General features: G+C 36.2%; 1 protein-coding gene across 8 annotated transcripts in view; it reads left to right on the top strand.

The window, feature by feature from the left end:
• Positions 1–18909, top strand: part of LOC116849243 (potassium/sodium hyperpolarization-activated cyclic nucleotide-gated channel 2) — a 391135-nt gene that overhangs the window by 330511 nt on the left and 41715 nt on the right. The gene's annotated exons all lie outside the window — the stretch shown is intronic.

Consider the following 18909-nt stretch of genomic DNA (forward strand, 5'->3'; position numbering starts at 1 on the left):
CCCCATCTAAGCTCACCATCTAACAGTCCGGGAGAAAAGCGCCGCAAGCAATTTAGCACCAGAATATGTGGCCTTCCCCAAGGATCAGCGTCCACCATCTTAACCAGTTTCCTCCATAATATCAATTTAGCCTTACGGATGTCACGCAACCTGTTCCGAGCTGCCCGGAACTCACGACGTAACCACGATCATTCACGTTCCACTCGTCCGGCGTCAGCAGGTTCCGAGACATGAGCCGGCCTACTATTATACCTCGTGAGAATCCTCCGTGCCTAAATACACTTTCTGCGGCATATGTTAATTTCCGCAGTCCACCAGTGAGCACTCTTTCTCGGAGTGGATCTTCCCGCTCTAGGAGCCGCCGCATCATATGCGATCCGCAAAATACGGTCCATGCGCGAGGACTTCGGCAGATGTCACTTCACCCGCATCACCGTACTACTTTAGTACCGCCACAAGGGTTGCCACGTCCATCTTGGAGAAGTTTCATCGGGGATGAGAACAAGCAAGGAGGCTCTTGCCTTCCGATGAAATCCCCCAATCAACAATACTAAAACGCATATATAGATAGTCCGAGAGAGATTCGATATCGGCCTTCACCAACCCGTAATACGCCCGACAAAGTCAGCGGATATTCACGTGAGATACACAACGGACAACCCACGTAAATTCACACATGTGGACACTTCTCTAATGTTCGCGAGCCGCAGGTCGCGCTCTGCCGCCCACTCCTCGACCAATATGCCTTTACCATTAATGACCCGGGAATCCCACGAAGTCGATCTTGCGTTAAAATCCCGCCGACATCCCTGATCAGGTCACCCAGCTCGTCCAGAAATTACAGATAATGCTCCCTTGTGGCGTTGGGAGAAACATAGCAGGGCGCGACGGTCACACCGCCAATCTTGACCGCTACGAAGTCCTGTCCTCGTAGAAGTAGAGTACACCCCTGCAATACCCTAGCGGGCACCTAGATTACAGCAGCCAGCCCATTTCTGCTAACGAGCCAGTCAGCCACATCTTCTCCTGGGAAATAAGACTGAACGCAACGGCATTTTTCATTTTGTACTGGCCTAAGAGATTGCAGACCGGCCAGCTATTATTTGTTTGCACGAAATTAAATGTCATTATTGGATCCTAAGATAAAGCCGGTTTTCTGATCCAATCACAGTGTTTCTTTCTTCGACAGCCATTGCCTTGCAACCAGCAAATCCCATCCTGGCCGGTCGGGTTACCCTCGGACTTGCAGACTACACATTGCGGGTTCGCAACACAATCACGGGTGGCATGTCCAACTCCATCGCAACAGAAGCAGGCCCCGGATCTGTCTACCTCCGATCTGCACGCGTGCCGAACGTGGCCGAACCTCCTACATCGGAAGCATTGTAACGAGCAGGCACGCAGGAGTTCTACTCGTGCCACGGTTTATCCAATCCGCAACTTGCCAGGCGAGGCTATCTTGACCGCCAACGGGTATTGGGCCTATCGAGCTGAGACTACTGACCATACTCCGGGTAGGCCCTGTCTTAACCTCCGTAACACGGCATCCTCCAACGTCCGCCAGAACACACACAACTTCGTCGGAGCACATAGAGTTATCGGACTACCAAAATCGCAATTCCCCCTTAACTATAACGGCCTCACCCTAGAGAACTTCGCCAAGCTTCACTGCAAGAAAATCAGCCTTCTCGGCCCAATCGGTGCCTGCTACTTCGATAAGGACGGTACTATTGGCCGCCCGTCGGATCCGGGTGCTCTCAATATTCATGTCTTCGAGCTGAATCTGCTCTCAGGTCTTTCTTAGCAAATCAATATACGAAGGATCGCCATTGCTTCATTTGATCTTTACTACCGCTGTCCTTGGTATTCTCCTCGTGGTCCGGGGTGGCGCCCGTTGGGTGAATTTCGACGGACCCACTATCAACCGAAAGATCTACCACCCTCCCAGTTGGAAGGCCTCCTTTCCTACCAGCCAGCTGTGCCCTGGGCTTGCGGGGGCACAATCTGCTAGATCCTAGCCGAGCGCCGCCGCGGTCGCTGTTGCTGGCCAGACTCCCCGGCCGACATTCTCTTACGACGACGAGTTTTCTTCCTTGCAGCTCTGACGGATTTACCCGCAGTCTGTCATTCTACACTGCCGTCAGACGCCGCCACCCAAGTCGCATCCGTCTCCGACGTATTCCTAGCAATTGATTCCCTAGATAGAGCATTTTCAACATTACCGAGCTTAATTCCATCCTGCTCGGTCCAACGAGGGACAAGCTGGATGTTTTCGATGACGACCGGTTTCCCGGAGCCCTTACGAGGAGGTAGCCCGCCAGTTCGATCAAATATTTAACGTAGCTCTATATGAAATAATCGAACACATTAAGGTCAAACGACCGTGGCGGCCAGGTGATTGGACTACCTTGACTTTCCCACTTTTCCGGAAAATGCGCATCTAAAAAGTTTCGTACCCGCCGGCTTAAGTGCGCAGGAAATCTCCATCTTGCTGGAAAATCAACTTTGCCAGTGCGTGGAGAGGGACATCTTCGATGAGCACTAGGAGTTGATTTTCTAGGAGGTACGTAAATTTCACCATTGAGCCATGGCGGGAGAAGGTACGGGCCGATCTGAAAATAGTGAATAGGAACGTTAGGAAATTTCTATAGGAAAAATAACTGTTTCAATAAAATAATTACTTACTACTCTGTACGTAATTACTTTGGTCCAAACATCAATGGCCCAACGTAATTGAAAAGCGCCTTCTCGAACGACGTGTGGATTTTCTTCTTGCCAAAACAGAAAATTCCGCGAATTAAATACGCCGTTTGGTGTAAAGATGGCCTTATCCGTCCACAGGAGGCAATCGGTGATAGAAGTATTCCGCCAACACAGCGCGAGAATACCTATGTATATTAAAGGATGATTAATATAAACATATTTAAGACAGCCAAATACAAATAACAAATAAAGGTTAAGGAAATAATTTCACAAAAAAAGACGCATTATTGTTCGTCGTTAGGGAGAAACTGTTGCAAACATTGATAATGAAACGGATGCAACTTATTCTCCCATAACGTACAATTCATTAGTCGTCGTGAAAGACTTAGTACAGTAGCTACATAGCGCATGCTGTTTCCAGAGTTCCTTTCGAACTCCTCTAAAAAACTTTCTTCATCATTGATAATACCGTATCATTACAGTGGATGTATTCAACAGGAGAAATCCCGTCTCCTTCGAGCTGTTAACACACCGCTGAATTACTTTGCGTAAAAGATATTCACGCTCGGGAAATCGTTCCGCGTAAAGTCGTTCAGCAGTATATGAATTTTCTCCAGCCATACCATATGTGATTATCATGTCGGTATATTTACTTGCCGTGAATTTGGCCATTATGTCAGGATAAATTGCACGAATTGTTCGTAAGGAACTGTATCATGCACTGAAGCCGTGAATTGAAGTCAGAGGATTCAGATATAAATAGTTGACGATCGACAAAGATGACGCGACGATCGTTATATTTTTCGGTTGCGCGAGCAATCTTTCATTTTTCTCGCCGGCCGCGGCGAGCCGTATAGCTGAGTTCTCACTTAGCGTGTCACGCATTGCGTCGTCTATCGCGTCACGAGTTAAACCAATAAAATCGTCCCATTTCGTAACTTACATTATTTCGTAACTTTACGACGAATAAAATGGAACGAATAAAATTGGTTTAACTCGTGACGCGACGGACGACGCGACGCGTGACGCGCTAAGTGGGAACTCAGCCTATGTCCCGCCTACTGTGTTGCGCACTCTGATTCACCAATTTATTTTATTTAATAACTCGAAATTATACGTGGCGTTCAAAAAATGACTTAGATCATATTTTTCACTTATATCTGTTCTATTTATATTTTTCTTCTTGGACATTTGCTGTGGACACTCTGTGTATATATAGGGTGAATATATATATTTCATCACTCTGTGTGTGTGTGCGTGCGTGCGTGCGTGCGTGCGTGCGTGCGTGTGTGTGTGTGTGTGTATGTGTGTGTGTGTGTACACAAAGTGAATAATTTTAATGTACCCACGCGAATTACTGCGAAGATAAGATTGGTAGCCAAAAATATTTCAAACCAAAGTTATATGGTTCGATAGAGGACATAAGAAGGTACCATTGGTTTGACCTTGAGTGACGCCACCAAAATCAGGTTGAGGTCAATTTTGCTTTTTTAAAAAGAAACATTTTTTTTATTACGGAATTTTATTCTACGTAAAGAAGCAAACAATTTTTGTTGAAAACAAATTTTTTGTACAGCCTCTATTTTCTAAGATATTTACGGAAATATCTACAAAATTACTGGTTTCAATAATTTTTTATTCAAATTTTATCAACTTTATCGAAAAATAGCAAAAGATAAAAATGATCTTTTCTTCTCATAGAACTTTGAGAATTTTTTCAGAATTTTTTATAAACTTATTACTTCAAGAAAATGCAAAAAAATACAGTACTAAGAAGTTAATTTAAAAATTTTGAAGAAATTCTGAGTTCTATGAGAAGAAAATAAACAATCTTTATCTCTTGCTATCTTTCGGCAAAGTTGATAGAATTCGAGTAAAAAATGATTGAAACCACTAATTTTGTAAGTATTTTCGTAAATATCTAGAAAATAGAGGTTGTAAAAAATTTTTTCAAATAATAGTTGTTTCTTTCCTTACGTAGAATAAAATTCCGTAATAAAAAAAAAATATATATATATATATATTTTTAGTAATTGTACTGTGTATATTTAGAAATTGTGCTGAAATTGATACCATCAGTCGACGTCTCGGAAAAGAGGAAAACTGAAAAAACGAAAAATGGCGATGACGAGATGGTAAAACGTGTTGGGTCTTTTCTACAAACATATACTATTGCACGATATAATATGGTCGGTGTTGAATGCGCTTGCATCGGATTTGATCAATTTCTTTCTGTAGATGGCTTCTCCACTAGTTATTATACGGCTGCACTTTCATTATGTCTCTGAGGACCTTCATCATGTATTCTATTTTGTTCTTTAATTTTGTCGTGTCTCTCTTTACATTATTTAGCGAAACGCAACCACTCAGCAGCTATATTATCGAAATCCATTAAACCTAAATGGTGTGCAGTTATTTCTTCTATGAAACATAATAAAATATATTGAATTATATATCAATGTCATAAAAACCTTTCAATAACACATATTTGTTTTTACATTTAATAGCATATATAACTTACTTCTCATCATTTTTGTCATAAATAAATCGACAACTCGGAAGTTCTGTCGTACTCCCTCTCACGAACAGTGTATAACGCATTCATTCGTGAAAATTTTTGTCAAAGTTCGTTGGATGTTATTTTTAGGGTTGTTTCCTTCAATTTTACGCAAAAACTCTTTCTGGAAAAAACAAACATATATGTATATAATGTATATAACATAATGTATTCCAAATTTTTTAAATAAAATATATGGGTGTGAGTGGTGATTAATAAATATACTAACAAACTGCTTCACTGCTTCTTCCGTACTTTTAAGTAAAAAATCAAACTCTTGTATCTTCTTTGTGGTTGTAAGAGGTAAAAAATTTGCGATGAGAGCATCGTTTCTTTCAGAGGGATGTAACGCGCGGTTTTTCACAACATTTTCGATCTTAAGCAGACATTCTTGTATATCTTGCAATATAATTTGCGACGCACTTTGTACTTGCAATATTTGTTTAATATCCTCTACAACATGATCAACAATCCTATATACGGTCGTAAATAAAAAGATTAGGGATAATCTTTTTGTTTATGATCATACGTAATAAGAAATATCTTGTAAATGAAAAATAAGTAATATGAGTACACATACATGCACACACATGCATGCGCGCTCAAATAATACACCTTTTATGTTGAAGTCGTTTGCTCTGCATCCTATATCCTGCATCTTATATCCTATGATAATATACTATGTCCTAAAATATTTAAAAGTATTATTTACGCTGTTATAACTACTTTTGATTATTTTTAGTAACATGAGTATACCTTTCACTACTATGGGTAGATTACTCAATGGAAGATATTGTGTTTCGTTCGGTAACAGAGGATTATTTTCTTTATCTGAAAATATTGTTACGTTGTTTGCAAAGAATATTTAAAAAAATATGTAATTAATATTATATAATATTATATACAGTAGCAGATTCATTGCATATAATTGCATCGTTGACTTGTATATTATGATGCATTATTATTTATATGTACATTGTTTGGATACGATGGTATTTCAGAAAAAATTATATTTGAGCTGGACTGTTTCTCTGTAAAAACGTCGATCAATTTTATGTTAAAACAAATTTTTATTTATATGAAAGTCAATTTTTATTTATGAAAGTCAATGTTACGTGAAAAATAAAAATTTCTGTTATATATAATTATAATAATAATAATTATAATTATAATTTTAAATAATAATTATAATTATAATTTTATTATAGTTTCATATTTGTTTCATATTTTGCCAAAAATAATCAACATTGGCTTTTATTGACCTTTTGCATTATATTAATTAATATATGGATCATTATATATTATATATATTGAAGTCTTTAAATTATTTTTCCCTTTTAAATAGATTGTCTAACGATATTTTAATATAGATAATATACGCGATGTTAAGCACAACATTCAGTCATTTATGCTATGAGCACCCAGTAAAATTGTTGATATTTATGAAGTTTTATTTCTTGTTAGTATAGAGTTTTCAATAAATGAGGATACTAATAAATATAAATTTTGGAGTTTATATTCGTATACGTCAATCTAATATACTTTCGAAGATGTGAATGTTTAGATTTTCTAGAAATTTAATCATGCGATATGTTATATTAACGACTACATTCTATTCATTGAAGAACAGAAATATAGTAATGATATACTATGTTTGCAAAAATAAATATAAACTTTGATAACTTACAATAATATTTTATCATGTTCACCTCATATTGACTCCATGTGTTGTTAGGACTTGCACAATTTGCGATTAACGTACCGCTATTAGCAGTTCGAAGCGACCACCAATACAATGTGTGATCATCTTCTTTTATAAGTCATGCAGTAAGAATCTCGGAAAAATTTGAATCTAAAAGAAGTTTAACAACTGCATATTTCTTTTGCGTACAATCCACAGTCTGTTTAGACAAAATAAAAAGACAACTTATAAATTAATGTTGTTATTTCATATAATTATCTCTTCTTTAAAAATGGTAAAAGTAAGCATACAAAGTATAATATTACTTTTACATGTAATAAAATGTTGCTTACGTTACAATGTTTTTTTATTAAAATACCGTAAGACAATCTATTTAAAAGGGAAAAAGAATTTAAAGACTTTAATATACCATATATAATGATCCATATATAATGCAAAAGTCCAATAAAAACCAATGTTGATTATTTTTGGCAAAATATGAAATTATAATAAAATTAATGAAATCATACAAGTATGCAAATTTTTTAATTATTTTAAATGTTTCGGTTATATTTTCGACACTTAAGAGTTACTGCGGTTACTGAAAAATAAGAACATGGAAAAATTAAAACGTGTAAATAACAATAGAACATATACGTGGCATTATACTCTATGTAACGAGTGCCTAAATTATAAAAGTTATAAGAGTACGTATAGGAGTAAGTTTCACGTAATCATAAAGATATTCTATTAGATATCCTAAATTTATTACTTTATTATTTTATTCACTATTATATAAAAAACAACTTGCGTTGACTTACATTAGTTCTTTCCTTATTATATATACAGGATGTCCGAAACCTTTCTTGACACAAATCGTAGGAAAGTAGAACGGATTAAACGGAACAGAAAAGTCAAATACCATTTTGCGAAATTCGCAATAATTTTCGAGTAATTAATTATTTTGTCTAAACAAATTAGCGTTTGGACCGGCGCGCGACCGTGATGCACGCGAATCGTGGCTCGTTGCCTCCCTCCGCCCATAGCTACGCTGTGTCTTGTAACCATAGTTACTATAGTTACGAGACATAGCGTAACTATGGGCGGAGGGACGCAGCGAGCCGCGATTCGCGTGTATCACGGTTGCGCGCCGGCCTAAGCGATAATTTGTTCAGACAAAATAATTAATTACTCGAAAATTATTGCGAATTTCGCAAAATAGTATTTGACTTTTCTGTTCCGTTTAAATCGTTTTACTTTCTTATTAATTTTGTCAAGAAAGGTTTCGGACACCCTGTATATACGTCAATAAACACACAATATTGCATTTACATTGAAAGTGCATTGGCCAATATTTCCCAACATAATATGAATATTACATATAGAATGAAGGCCAATGAACGACTAATGTTATGTTTCAACAATTACACGATATTGCGTTTGGAAGTACATTGGCCAATATTTCCTAATACAATATTAATATTGATTTCTGAATAAATAGTAATCTATTGCCAATATTATATTTCAACATTTACACGTTATTTTATCATCTCTTATGATTTTGTCTATTTAATAAGAGCAATAAAAAGTATTTTACTATACAAATTTTAAAACTGAAATGGAATGTACGGTGTTTCGTAGGCCTCACCTCACTAGTTAAAGTTTAAATTAACAATAAAAGTACGAAAAATATAATTTTTATTAAAATTAAATCATATTATAAAAAAAATTATATTACTGCGTTAATTGCAACATATATAGACAAAATATAAGACGTTTATATTGATCGAAGAAGTGGTATAGTGTCTAAATTTTTAAGTGTGATATAACATTTGGAATCAAGTAATCTTAAATTTCAAGTAAAGTTAGCAAACGCTGACTAGTTCTTCATTTCAACCAATTCCCCAATATTTGTAAAAAGTGGAACTTTTTGCACTTATTTGAATATTCCTTGTAAATTCTATGAATATTCCGGAATATTTAGAGATATTCTTGAAATGTTAATTTTGGATTTTAGGAACATTTTATAAATTTTCCAGGAATATCTAGCGTTTACTAGGATCAGTTTCACATTAGGATCCAATTAATGTCCAATGTGAAAAAATTAAGTAAATATTATTGCTTAACATTTGCCCAATATTGTCCAATGCTATTGGACCAATATTGCTGACCAATATTGGTTAAATGAGAGGCAATATCCATTTTACAACATTGGACCAATGATGGGAAATCAATTCATACTCAATATTTAATATTGGATTTACATAATTTTTCAATATAACGCCAACATTTTATGCTACTAGGGCTTTGTGGATCTATCAAAGGCCGATTATAAAAATTCGCGAAAACACGCGAATGATTTAACCTGACATCCTGCCGCATGTTTAATTATTTCTAACGATACTCTCTTTTGCGACGCCCACGAAGTCAAAGCATGCCGGACACTATATGTTGTGAATAAATCGGTCTTTTTTCCACATTCCTCTAAGCTCGTACGTATCCAACGACGAATCGTCTGTGAACTTATCGTCTAAGGTTTACTCTAAAAAATAAATAAATTATCGCAAAGAGATATCCGTAAATTATTAATAACTCCTAAATAATATTTTAATAACTCAAAAATACAACAACTTTTGTTCTCGGTAAATGGGAAAAAAACAAAAAAACGGCTGCGAACGTTCAGAAGCTGAAGTTTCAATTTTATTCGGAATAATTATCTGACGAATAATTATCTTTCCATTTAGAGAAATCTCCGATACTCTAAAAAATAACTCTAAACGTCTGCACTTGTTGGCCCGTGCCGAAGGCGAGGAGAAAGACCAACTTCTTCGAAAGAATTTCTGACGATAAAGATTCTGCGGGTAAAGAAAGTTTCGCTAAAACTTTGGAGCCGAATCCCAAACATACTTATATCAGGGGCCGTGGGAATTTAAGGACTCCCACGTCTTTGCAAAATCGTCTAACAGGCACATCGTTTCCAATCTCATTATCCGTTATGAAAGAAATCGCCGAGCGAATAATATTAATCGCTGAATATGAGTTCGCTCTCTTCAATTCTTGGGACAGGAATACAAGGAATTGCGAAGGAATCAGTGACTAAAGCGAAATGGATGATAATTGACAAAATTGCCACCAATCTCGCAGAGGCTCGGAACACTGCTTAATTGTCGATGTCGCCAGAAACTAAAATACCATCTATTGTCCCTGGTGGCATTCTCCCGGCTGATGAATGCTTGCCTGACAAGAATCCTACCACCAGGGAAAGAGTCCTCCACGTTAGATGGCAATCTCTGAAAGGTGAGGAAAAGATTATAAGATGGCTAAAAATTATAGGATTCTTAATTAAAAAAAGGCCAAATAAGGGAATCAGGATTGAGAAGGCCACCAGGGTACTACCACTACTCCTTCTGCTTTATCATTTAAAATCTTTCGAAGAATACGTGGCAAGAGTATTTATTTAATACAAAGAAGGCAGCTCTAATGACTTTAATCTTCATATATTATCTTTGATCTTGATATATTATCTATGCCCTGAGTAACATTCAAAAAATTTTAGCCGACTCTCGTTGTTTAAAAAGTTATTAATAAAATAATTCATATAAATGGAATATACATTTTTTTAATATCGTATAAGTAGAATTGTATATGGTAGTTAAGCATCTGATATCTTCAGTTATCTACTACTATGATATCTTCAATTTTCACTTACAATTAGACATAAGTGTTCTGACTATACAAATAGAAATGTACATGTATGTAAATATTAATCCTTAATGTTCCACAGTTTTTCAAAAGTGATCACATATAATATCTTACTTTCATGCAATATGTTGTATCACGAATTTCTATATTAAATATATAATTATACAGAACTGATCAAATATCTGGCTAAAAAAAAAATTATTCGAGAGTGAAATACCCGCGATGCAATGCAGCTGTACATCTGAATATATAGTATTCTTCATGTCTTATTTTTCACAGTACAGTAACGTACTACAAACAAATTCGTGGCAAGAAATAAAAACGACAAACATGTAATTTCAAAATTAGTGCTACAGAAATATGATTTGCACGTGCTACAATTGATTTATCAAAAATATGTCGTTTAATTTGTTATTTTATGTTAATAAATTCTCCTTGTCAATTGTTTCTACAAGCTGATTTATCTATTAGCTCCTCAATAAGAAACAATACAAAAATAGAAAAGATACAGAGGAAGTATACATAAATATAAAGAATTGGTTAGATTAGATTAGTTCTTTTGGAGGAGGAAGGAATATAGGAAGAAGGACAGCGCTCTTTCTGCGTAAATATAGTAAACAGTACATATACAGGGTATCCCGTGTAAGACGTACGAAAAGAAAAATATAAGTAGAACACATAAAAGTGAACAAAAATTGTATAGGTCATTTTTCAAACAATCACGTAAAATTTCGAGATATTAATTAAAATAGTTGGATATATCAGAGCGCGGAGACACGGCAGGCGGGACATATGGCTCGCCGCGGCCGGCGAAGAAAATGAACAAGCGCACACGTACACGGATGCATACACGGAGCTACTAATTTCCGTATGCCAAACGGCCAACCTCTCTGGCCTATAAGATAGGCCTATAAGATAGACCTGCGAGCAATCGTCCATTTTTTTCACCGGCCGCGGCGAGCCATATGTCCCGCTTGTCGTGTTGCCGCGCTCTAATATGCCCAACTATTTTAATTAATATCTCGAAATTTTACGTGGTTATTTGAAAAATGACCTATACAATTTTTGTTCACTTTTATGTGTTCTACTTATATTTTTCTTTTCGTACGTCTTACGCGGGATACCCTGTATATGTACTGTTTACTATATTTCGATGTACACTGTGTGCAAAAATTACGTTCAACTTATAAAACTTTTTTTAATTAATAACTTTTTAATAAACAACGAAAAGTTTTAGCGCTTGCTAAAACTTTTTGTATGTTACTCAGGAACATATCCATAATTATATACGCGAAAATCAAAGTCATTAATAACTACCTTCTTTCTACTAAATAATTACTCCCGGATCTGGAAACCAGGATACATAAGTAGTATATTTTGCGTTGATGTTTGATGTAAATATCTAGATTAAAAGGACCCACTTCAGTTGATAAACGCAAGAAAGCTTCTTGCGATAACGGCTATTCCATGTCCATACTAACTGTCCTGAATCTACAATCGTTGATAGAGACGATACTTGATGCAAAAATGATAATATCGTGATTTTCACACCAAATCCAGATTTGTTTTGTCATTGTCAATAAATGAGGATATAGAACGGATCCAATACGACGGTATTTCTGAGCAATAGGAACTAAAAAGTATATATTCTTTAAGTCAAGGATTACCATCCACGAATTCGGAGTCATAAGCTGTACTACTGGGCCTTCAAGTTGAAAATACAATGGAGAAAGAAAGGAATTTTAATCTTTAAGATTCAATATAAAATGACTCCCTTCTGATGCTTTCTCAACAAAGAAAGAGATGGACCAAAATTGAATTTCGAAGAAAGTGGTGGCTACTATGGCTCCCTCAGATAATAAACATCGAATTTCCTTGTTACAAGCCTCTAACCGATCGATGTAAAAGTAGGTCCATAAAAGCCTCCTATAAAGATCTCCTATAAAGAATTACAGGCAGAAGGAATAAACATAAAAGGTATACGATAACCATTAATTGTCTGAAGGATTTCAGGACTCGTAATTTTTTCTTATATATTTAGATAATATGCTAATCGACCTGTTGTTCTTTCTTGTTCTAATGATATGTTTGAGATCGGGATCTGGTTTGGAAGACTTGGTTGTGGCTCGTCTGTGATTTGTCTAGCGAGCCGAAGTTAATATACGCTGTATAGAGACTTTGAAGTTTAACAGACTTGGCTGTCCTTATAAAAAAGTACTATTAGTGGCACTGTTAGAACTATATCACTAATGATATTTTCGCTATAGTGACACTATTAGTATCACTATTAGTGACACTGTTAGTGGTAATAGTTCTAGTAGTTACTTTTAAAAACAATGAGTTAAGTTCACTCTTTTTCATTAAAAAAAACGTTTTTTTCAAATATTTTGGAAAAAAACGTTTTTCAAATATTTAATAAACGTTTTTTAAATATTTATTAAACATTTATGTAAACATTTATAAATATTATAAAAATATTTAAAGAAATATAAATATTTTTCTCTTTTCTTGAATTTTTCTTAAATTTTCCATTTTATTGTTTCACATGCTACTTAATTCAATTTAAATTGTACTTCGAAAATTTGCTTACTATGCTGGGACTCGAACCTGAGACCTCTGCTTCTTGAGTCGTTCATCTTACCTACAGCACCACTGTTACTTTCATCGAAAGACACTTTATATTGTATACATATGGTATATCCATATACGAATAGGTCTCCCTAGCGACCCTTCTCCGCGGAGCGGAGTTATTTCCATCGGGTGGGCCTTTCCTCCCACGAATTCGCTCCGCCGCCTCCTTCTGTGAGAGGACTGTCTCGCAGAAGAAGGCGATTGCCTTAAAAGCTTCTTTGTTCCCCATCATCTTGGACACAATGGCGAGGAGCGACAGGTCTCCTCCGAGTGCCGTATGTCCCACCTGCCGCGTCGCCGCGCTCTGATTAGCCCAACTATTTTAATTAATATCTCGAAATTTTACATAGTTGTTTAAAACATGACCTCTACAATATTTTTTTTACTTTTATCTGTTCTACTTATTAATATATTTTTCTTTTGGCACGTCTTATGCGGAACACCCTGTATATTGAAATGTTATGTACGGTTACATATCTTACATATGTGTGTACTATTTATTATCTTTTATTACGAGGCAGTATGAACTGAACGTCTTACGTCGTTGTATCGAGCGAGCTACTACATAGTTACGTGGCGCATATGGAGGTAGTACACATATGGAGGACTTTCTATCTATTTCACGATCGGTCCGTATCTCAGAAAATGTAATTATTATATATAGTTGAATTCGGAGTAAAATACCTTTCAATTTGTTCCAAACAAAATTTTTAGTTTGCAAAAAAGTGATGAGTGGTGGGAGTATGATTAAAATTATAATATTTTCGGAATAACCGATAATATTGCTATAAAGATACTCTTTAAATTACTCAATTTTTATTCAGAATATTTTTTTTCTGTCTCGTATACTTTGGACAATATTTTCTTCGCAAGAAAAAACCTATTTCCTTCGAAAGGGTGTTTCTTCCTATAAAAGTGCGTATGGATATGTATAAGAAAAACGTATCCCTTTTTTGGTCTAGATTGCAACATATTTCAAATTCATCGAAATCGGAGGAGGACACTTTCGTGCGTTCACTTCTAACAAGGGACCTGACAGAACTGTCCCTCACCGACTTTGATGCGATTTGTATGCTGTAGAGCATCAGAAAATTAAAAAGAACCTATTTTTTATATCGGCTTATCTCGAGGTTGAGAAGTTAAAACAGCCCCTTGAAGAAAATTAACTTTTCCAATTTTTTGGAATAATTTCTAAGATATGAGATATATGAAAAAATATTTTCTATAAAAATTTTACAGTATTTAATACTCTTTGCAACGGCGTATTTTATTTTTTTATATCAAATTTTTTACTCCTCCCCCTCTACTCATTATCTTCGGAAAATTTTTAAGTTCTTGTAAGGAAAAACTGTAGAACATTTAATACCAAATCCATCTATATATAATAATAAAAGTTAGTATCGCTTTAATCATTGAAAAACGACGTGATAACATTGTGCTATAGGCACCACACTATCCAAGTAGATGAATACCCATACATAACAAAACTTCCATTAGACGTCCATAGATCATCCATAGCTCTACCAGACATCCATCTCCACGGTGGACGACAAGTATATTTCTAATGGACGTCCATAATTCGATGATAGATATCCATATAACATTTATCGTGGACGTCCATTGTACATCTATTATGGATGTGTAATAGATTTTTACGTTTAATTTTTTATTGAATTTCAGTTACGACCTCTATTGCATTATAATTTTCCAAGTAGAACATAAGAATCAAAACAATATCAATTAGACATTATTTTGACTTAATTACTTGTTTTTGGTTCAATCACTTTTTTTATACGGCAGGAAAAATGCGATACGCATACTCGCGACCCTCCCCAGGGAAGGGTTGCGGGTTATGTGGGACTCTCCCTCTCTCATACATACCGGAGAAGGGCCTACCCACTAAAACTCCTGCCGGGTGCCCCCTAGCGGGGCATGGGGAACCCTGGGAAGCCGGGGAACAGTTTTAGACATTACTTCCCCGGATCCCCGGATTCCCTAGAGGTCCTAGTCGGCCCCACTCCTGCGCCGGGTACTCCGCTGACATGCAGGAGGTCCCTACGACGGCTTGACCCGTCACCCGGATTAATCTCTCGTCTCTCCTCTCTGATCTAGAGGGGAGCAGAGGGTAACCGCCCCGCGTCCCTTTTTTGCTATGGAGGGTGGGGAGGTGGGCCCATTCCCCAAGACGGGTTCCCCCACCTACTTTCTTTCTTCCATCAGGTCCTCTGTTCCGATGGGCAAAGATATCCTGGTTCCCTGCGCGACGGTCTGAACCGCCGCGCGGGTTCGAAATCTTCCCCTATCCACCGAAGCGAAGGGATCACGACTGCCCGGACGGCGGCTGAGCTGCCGCCCGGGTTGAAACCCCGCGCTGCTTCCAAAAGCCGCTGTAGAGGGGATGACACGCTAACAGGGGAGGAGGATTAGTCCCTCCCCGCCTCTGAGGCGGGCGAGGGGCGGGCGTGGTCTTCTCGCCCGTCCTCTGCCGTCGCCGCCTCGCGGAGCCGGGTTGTCCCTGTCGCCTGCCACCAACGGAACACCTCCTCGCAGAAGGAAGCCACAGCTTTAAAGTCTTCGTCGCTCCCCACCATTTTCCTCACTACGACAAGTCTCCCTCGAGCCTAGTGACTAGGTCACGGCGTTAATCCACCCACGTTGGGCAATGCTCCAGCATGTGCTGCGCCGTGTCCCTGTCATGGCCGCAATAATAATACTGTGCCGTGTCCTCCCGCCCGATGCAGTACAGGTACTTACCGAAGCAACCATGTCCGGTGAGGACCTGCGCCAGCCGAAAGGTCAACGCCCTTCTACTACTGAGATTAGAACAAGATCTTAGGATTTCTTAGATATTTTCGTATAAATTCGTAGGAAATTCACAGACAGCCAGCTGTTTATGAAGTTGCCGTCAAATTTCTAAGAACCGATGAAGCAACTATTTCCGAAAAAGTAAGGACAAGGTACTTCTATTCATACATTATATTCGTTGAATTGTGCTTGTGTATTCTTCATGAGTCGACAGCAAGTTGACAGCAACATGACGACAACATTGCTGAAAAAGGAATGCTATGCATATGATGACATATTGTCATCATATGCACATCATTCATATTTAAGCAATTGTTGTCGTCATGTTGCTGTCAACTTGCTGTTTAAGAAACTCACTAAGAAATACTGAGAAATTATTAGTGATTAAGTATTACCAGTAATTCAGTAATTTTTTGGCCAGTGCTTAATTTCTGGTGAATACTGATAATAAAATCAGATAATAAAATCAGACTATTAAATATTGATAGTAATTAAATACTAAGAACTATTATGCGAAGGTGAAAAATAAGAAAATTATAATATTTAAAAAACATATTTAATTCCTAATTTTCTCATGTCTCATAAACCACTAGGTATCGGAGATTGTCAACATACACTCCAAACTTTCGTGAATCCTCCCCTCGATAGTTCCTATCCGAAGCGGTATATCACCCATCCATGTCCTGACTCCGTTAGAATGTTGCTTAACCTGATGATCGAGCGGCACGTGGCGATTCCCAATGATTCTAACGATATTCTTACGATTTACGCTTATATAATATATTCTTATAGTGTTCACAGTATGTTATAACATACTTAGCAAACACCAAATAATAGTCATATAACTTTTACTTAACGTTTTTTGGATAATTTGCTGATATTGAAACAATGCAACAACATTCGATATGCGATGAATATTGATGTAATATAGTGAACCGTTACTTTTAAATTTTTAACAGAATGTTATAATGATTAATCAAAACAGAAAAAGTAAAAAAAATCAAAGAAAATCCAAATTAAACAAATCGAATTACCAAATTTAGAAAGAAACTTTTAAAAAATACTATTTAAAACAATAGTGTCGTTTCATCAAATGACATGGTTTCCTTGAACGAAATAAAAGTTTTTATTATTATCATTTTAAAAAATGATATTTCGTTTAAGAATATAATATTATAATGAAACAAAAAACCACAAAATTAAATAAATACAAATATTAAATCTTTTTCTTCCAAAAAACGGTATAAGAAGTATAAGAAATACGTAATAAGACAAATTCTAGTACTAATGACTGCCACTAACAACTACTGTTCTAAGTGCTATTCTATAAGCACTATTGACGTGACATATTACTGAATTTGAAATATAAGTAACAAAAATAACTAGTAAATAAGTAAAAAAATATTATATTATATTTATAAAATTTTTGAAATATTGCTGCAATATTACTAAAATAATATTACAAATTAACGTCACTGCAATGTATCTGCAACATTGCACTGCAATATGCAATCTTGCAACGTTGTGGCAATGTTGCTGCAAGCTTCTGTGCTGTATGGCTCGTCATTTAACAAAGTACTACATATTAGTATTTAAATATTGACAATGCTCTGCGTAAGTATTTTATCATTAAACGAAGAATTACATATCAATATTTAAGTATTGAAATCAATCATAAGGTAGTATTTGTAACACTAAACACTGAAATACTTGAGCTAAGAGCTGTATTTGAATCACAGAACATTATTAAATACTATACATTTAATACTGAAAATAAGTAATTAATCAATGATTCTTATTATGATGTAAGGACAGTGTGCAAAAGTGTAAAAAATGCAAAAGTGGGTATTAAGTGTAAAAGTGTAAAAAGTATAAGCAACGCGAACAAACCTCATGGTAGAAATTATATGAAGTGTTATATCTATGGATGCGCAGTAACCCGAAAGTAAAACGGAGCGGGCAGCCAATCACATTCAGCCCATTACATGGAAATGCAATATGACTGGCAGCATGCTACAAAATAGTTCGAATGTGATTTATTGACATTTCTTACACCGCAGCATTTCGGAAACATCTCAACGTCAGCTATGATATGCTATGAAAAATAGAAGATACCATTTAAAATTTTTATGTTGTCCTTGATAATGCTTCTTAAGGTTATCATAAATTAATAACAATAATCAAACTAACAATATCTGATAACTTTTTTTAAATCCTACAACTTTTATTTTAAACTATTTTTAAATAAATTATTATTTTTAGAGATAATTAGCCATTCCGGAACTTTTGTTTGTCACTGTATCATATACATACATATATATATATATATATATATATATATATATATATATATATATAAGGTGTAGTAAAGAGAAATCCATTATTTTTGCATGAAATTGAAGGCTTTATTTAGCATAGTTAGAATGATCCGATTTAGGTCAAATATGCACCGTTTTGTTCGATAACTTGTTGCCATTTTGAAGGTAATTCCATTATGCCTCTCTCATAGAAACCCTTGTCCCTATTGGCAAAAAACTGAGACAGTCGATTTTCACAAGCTTCTCTTGAGGCGAATTTTTCACCAGCAAAATCATTCGCCATAGACAGGAACAGGTGGTAATCACTTGGTGCCAGGTCCGGACTATAAGGTGAATGCATAAGAACCTCCCAACCAAGCTCCCGGAGCTTCTGGCGAGTCACTATCGATGTGTGTGTGACCTGGCGTTGTCCTGATGGAACACAATTTCTCTCCTATTGGCTAAAGCTGGCCGCTTCTGGGCGATTGATTCCTTCAGACGGTCCAATTGTTGACAGTACAGGTCCGAATTAA

The sequence above is a fragment of the Odontomachus brunneus genome, unplaced genomic scaffold, assembly GCF_010583005.1.
Source record: "Odontomachus brunneus isolate Ranch 3 - 2012 unplaced genomic scaffold, Obru_v1 Obru_scaffold_109, whole genome shotgun sequence".
In the NCBI taxonomy this organism is placed as follows: domain Eukaryota; kingdom Metazoa; phylum Arthropoda; class Insecta; order Hymenoptera; family Formicidae; genus Odontomachus; species Odontomachus brunneus.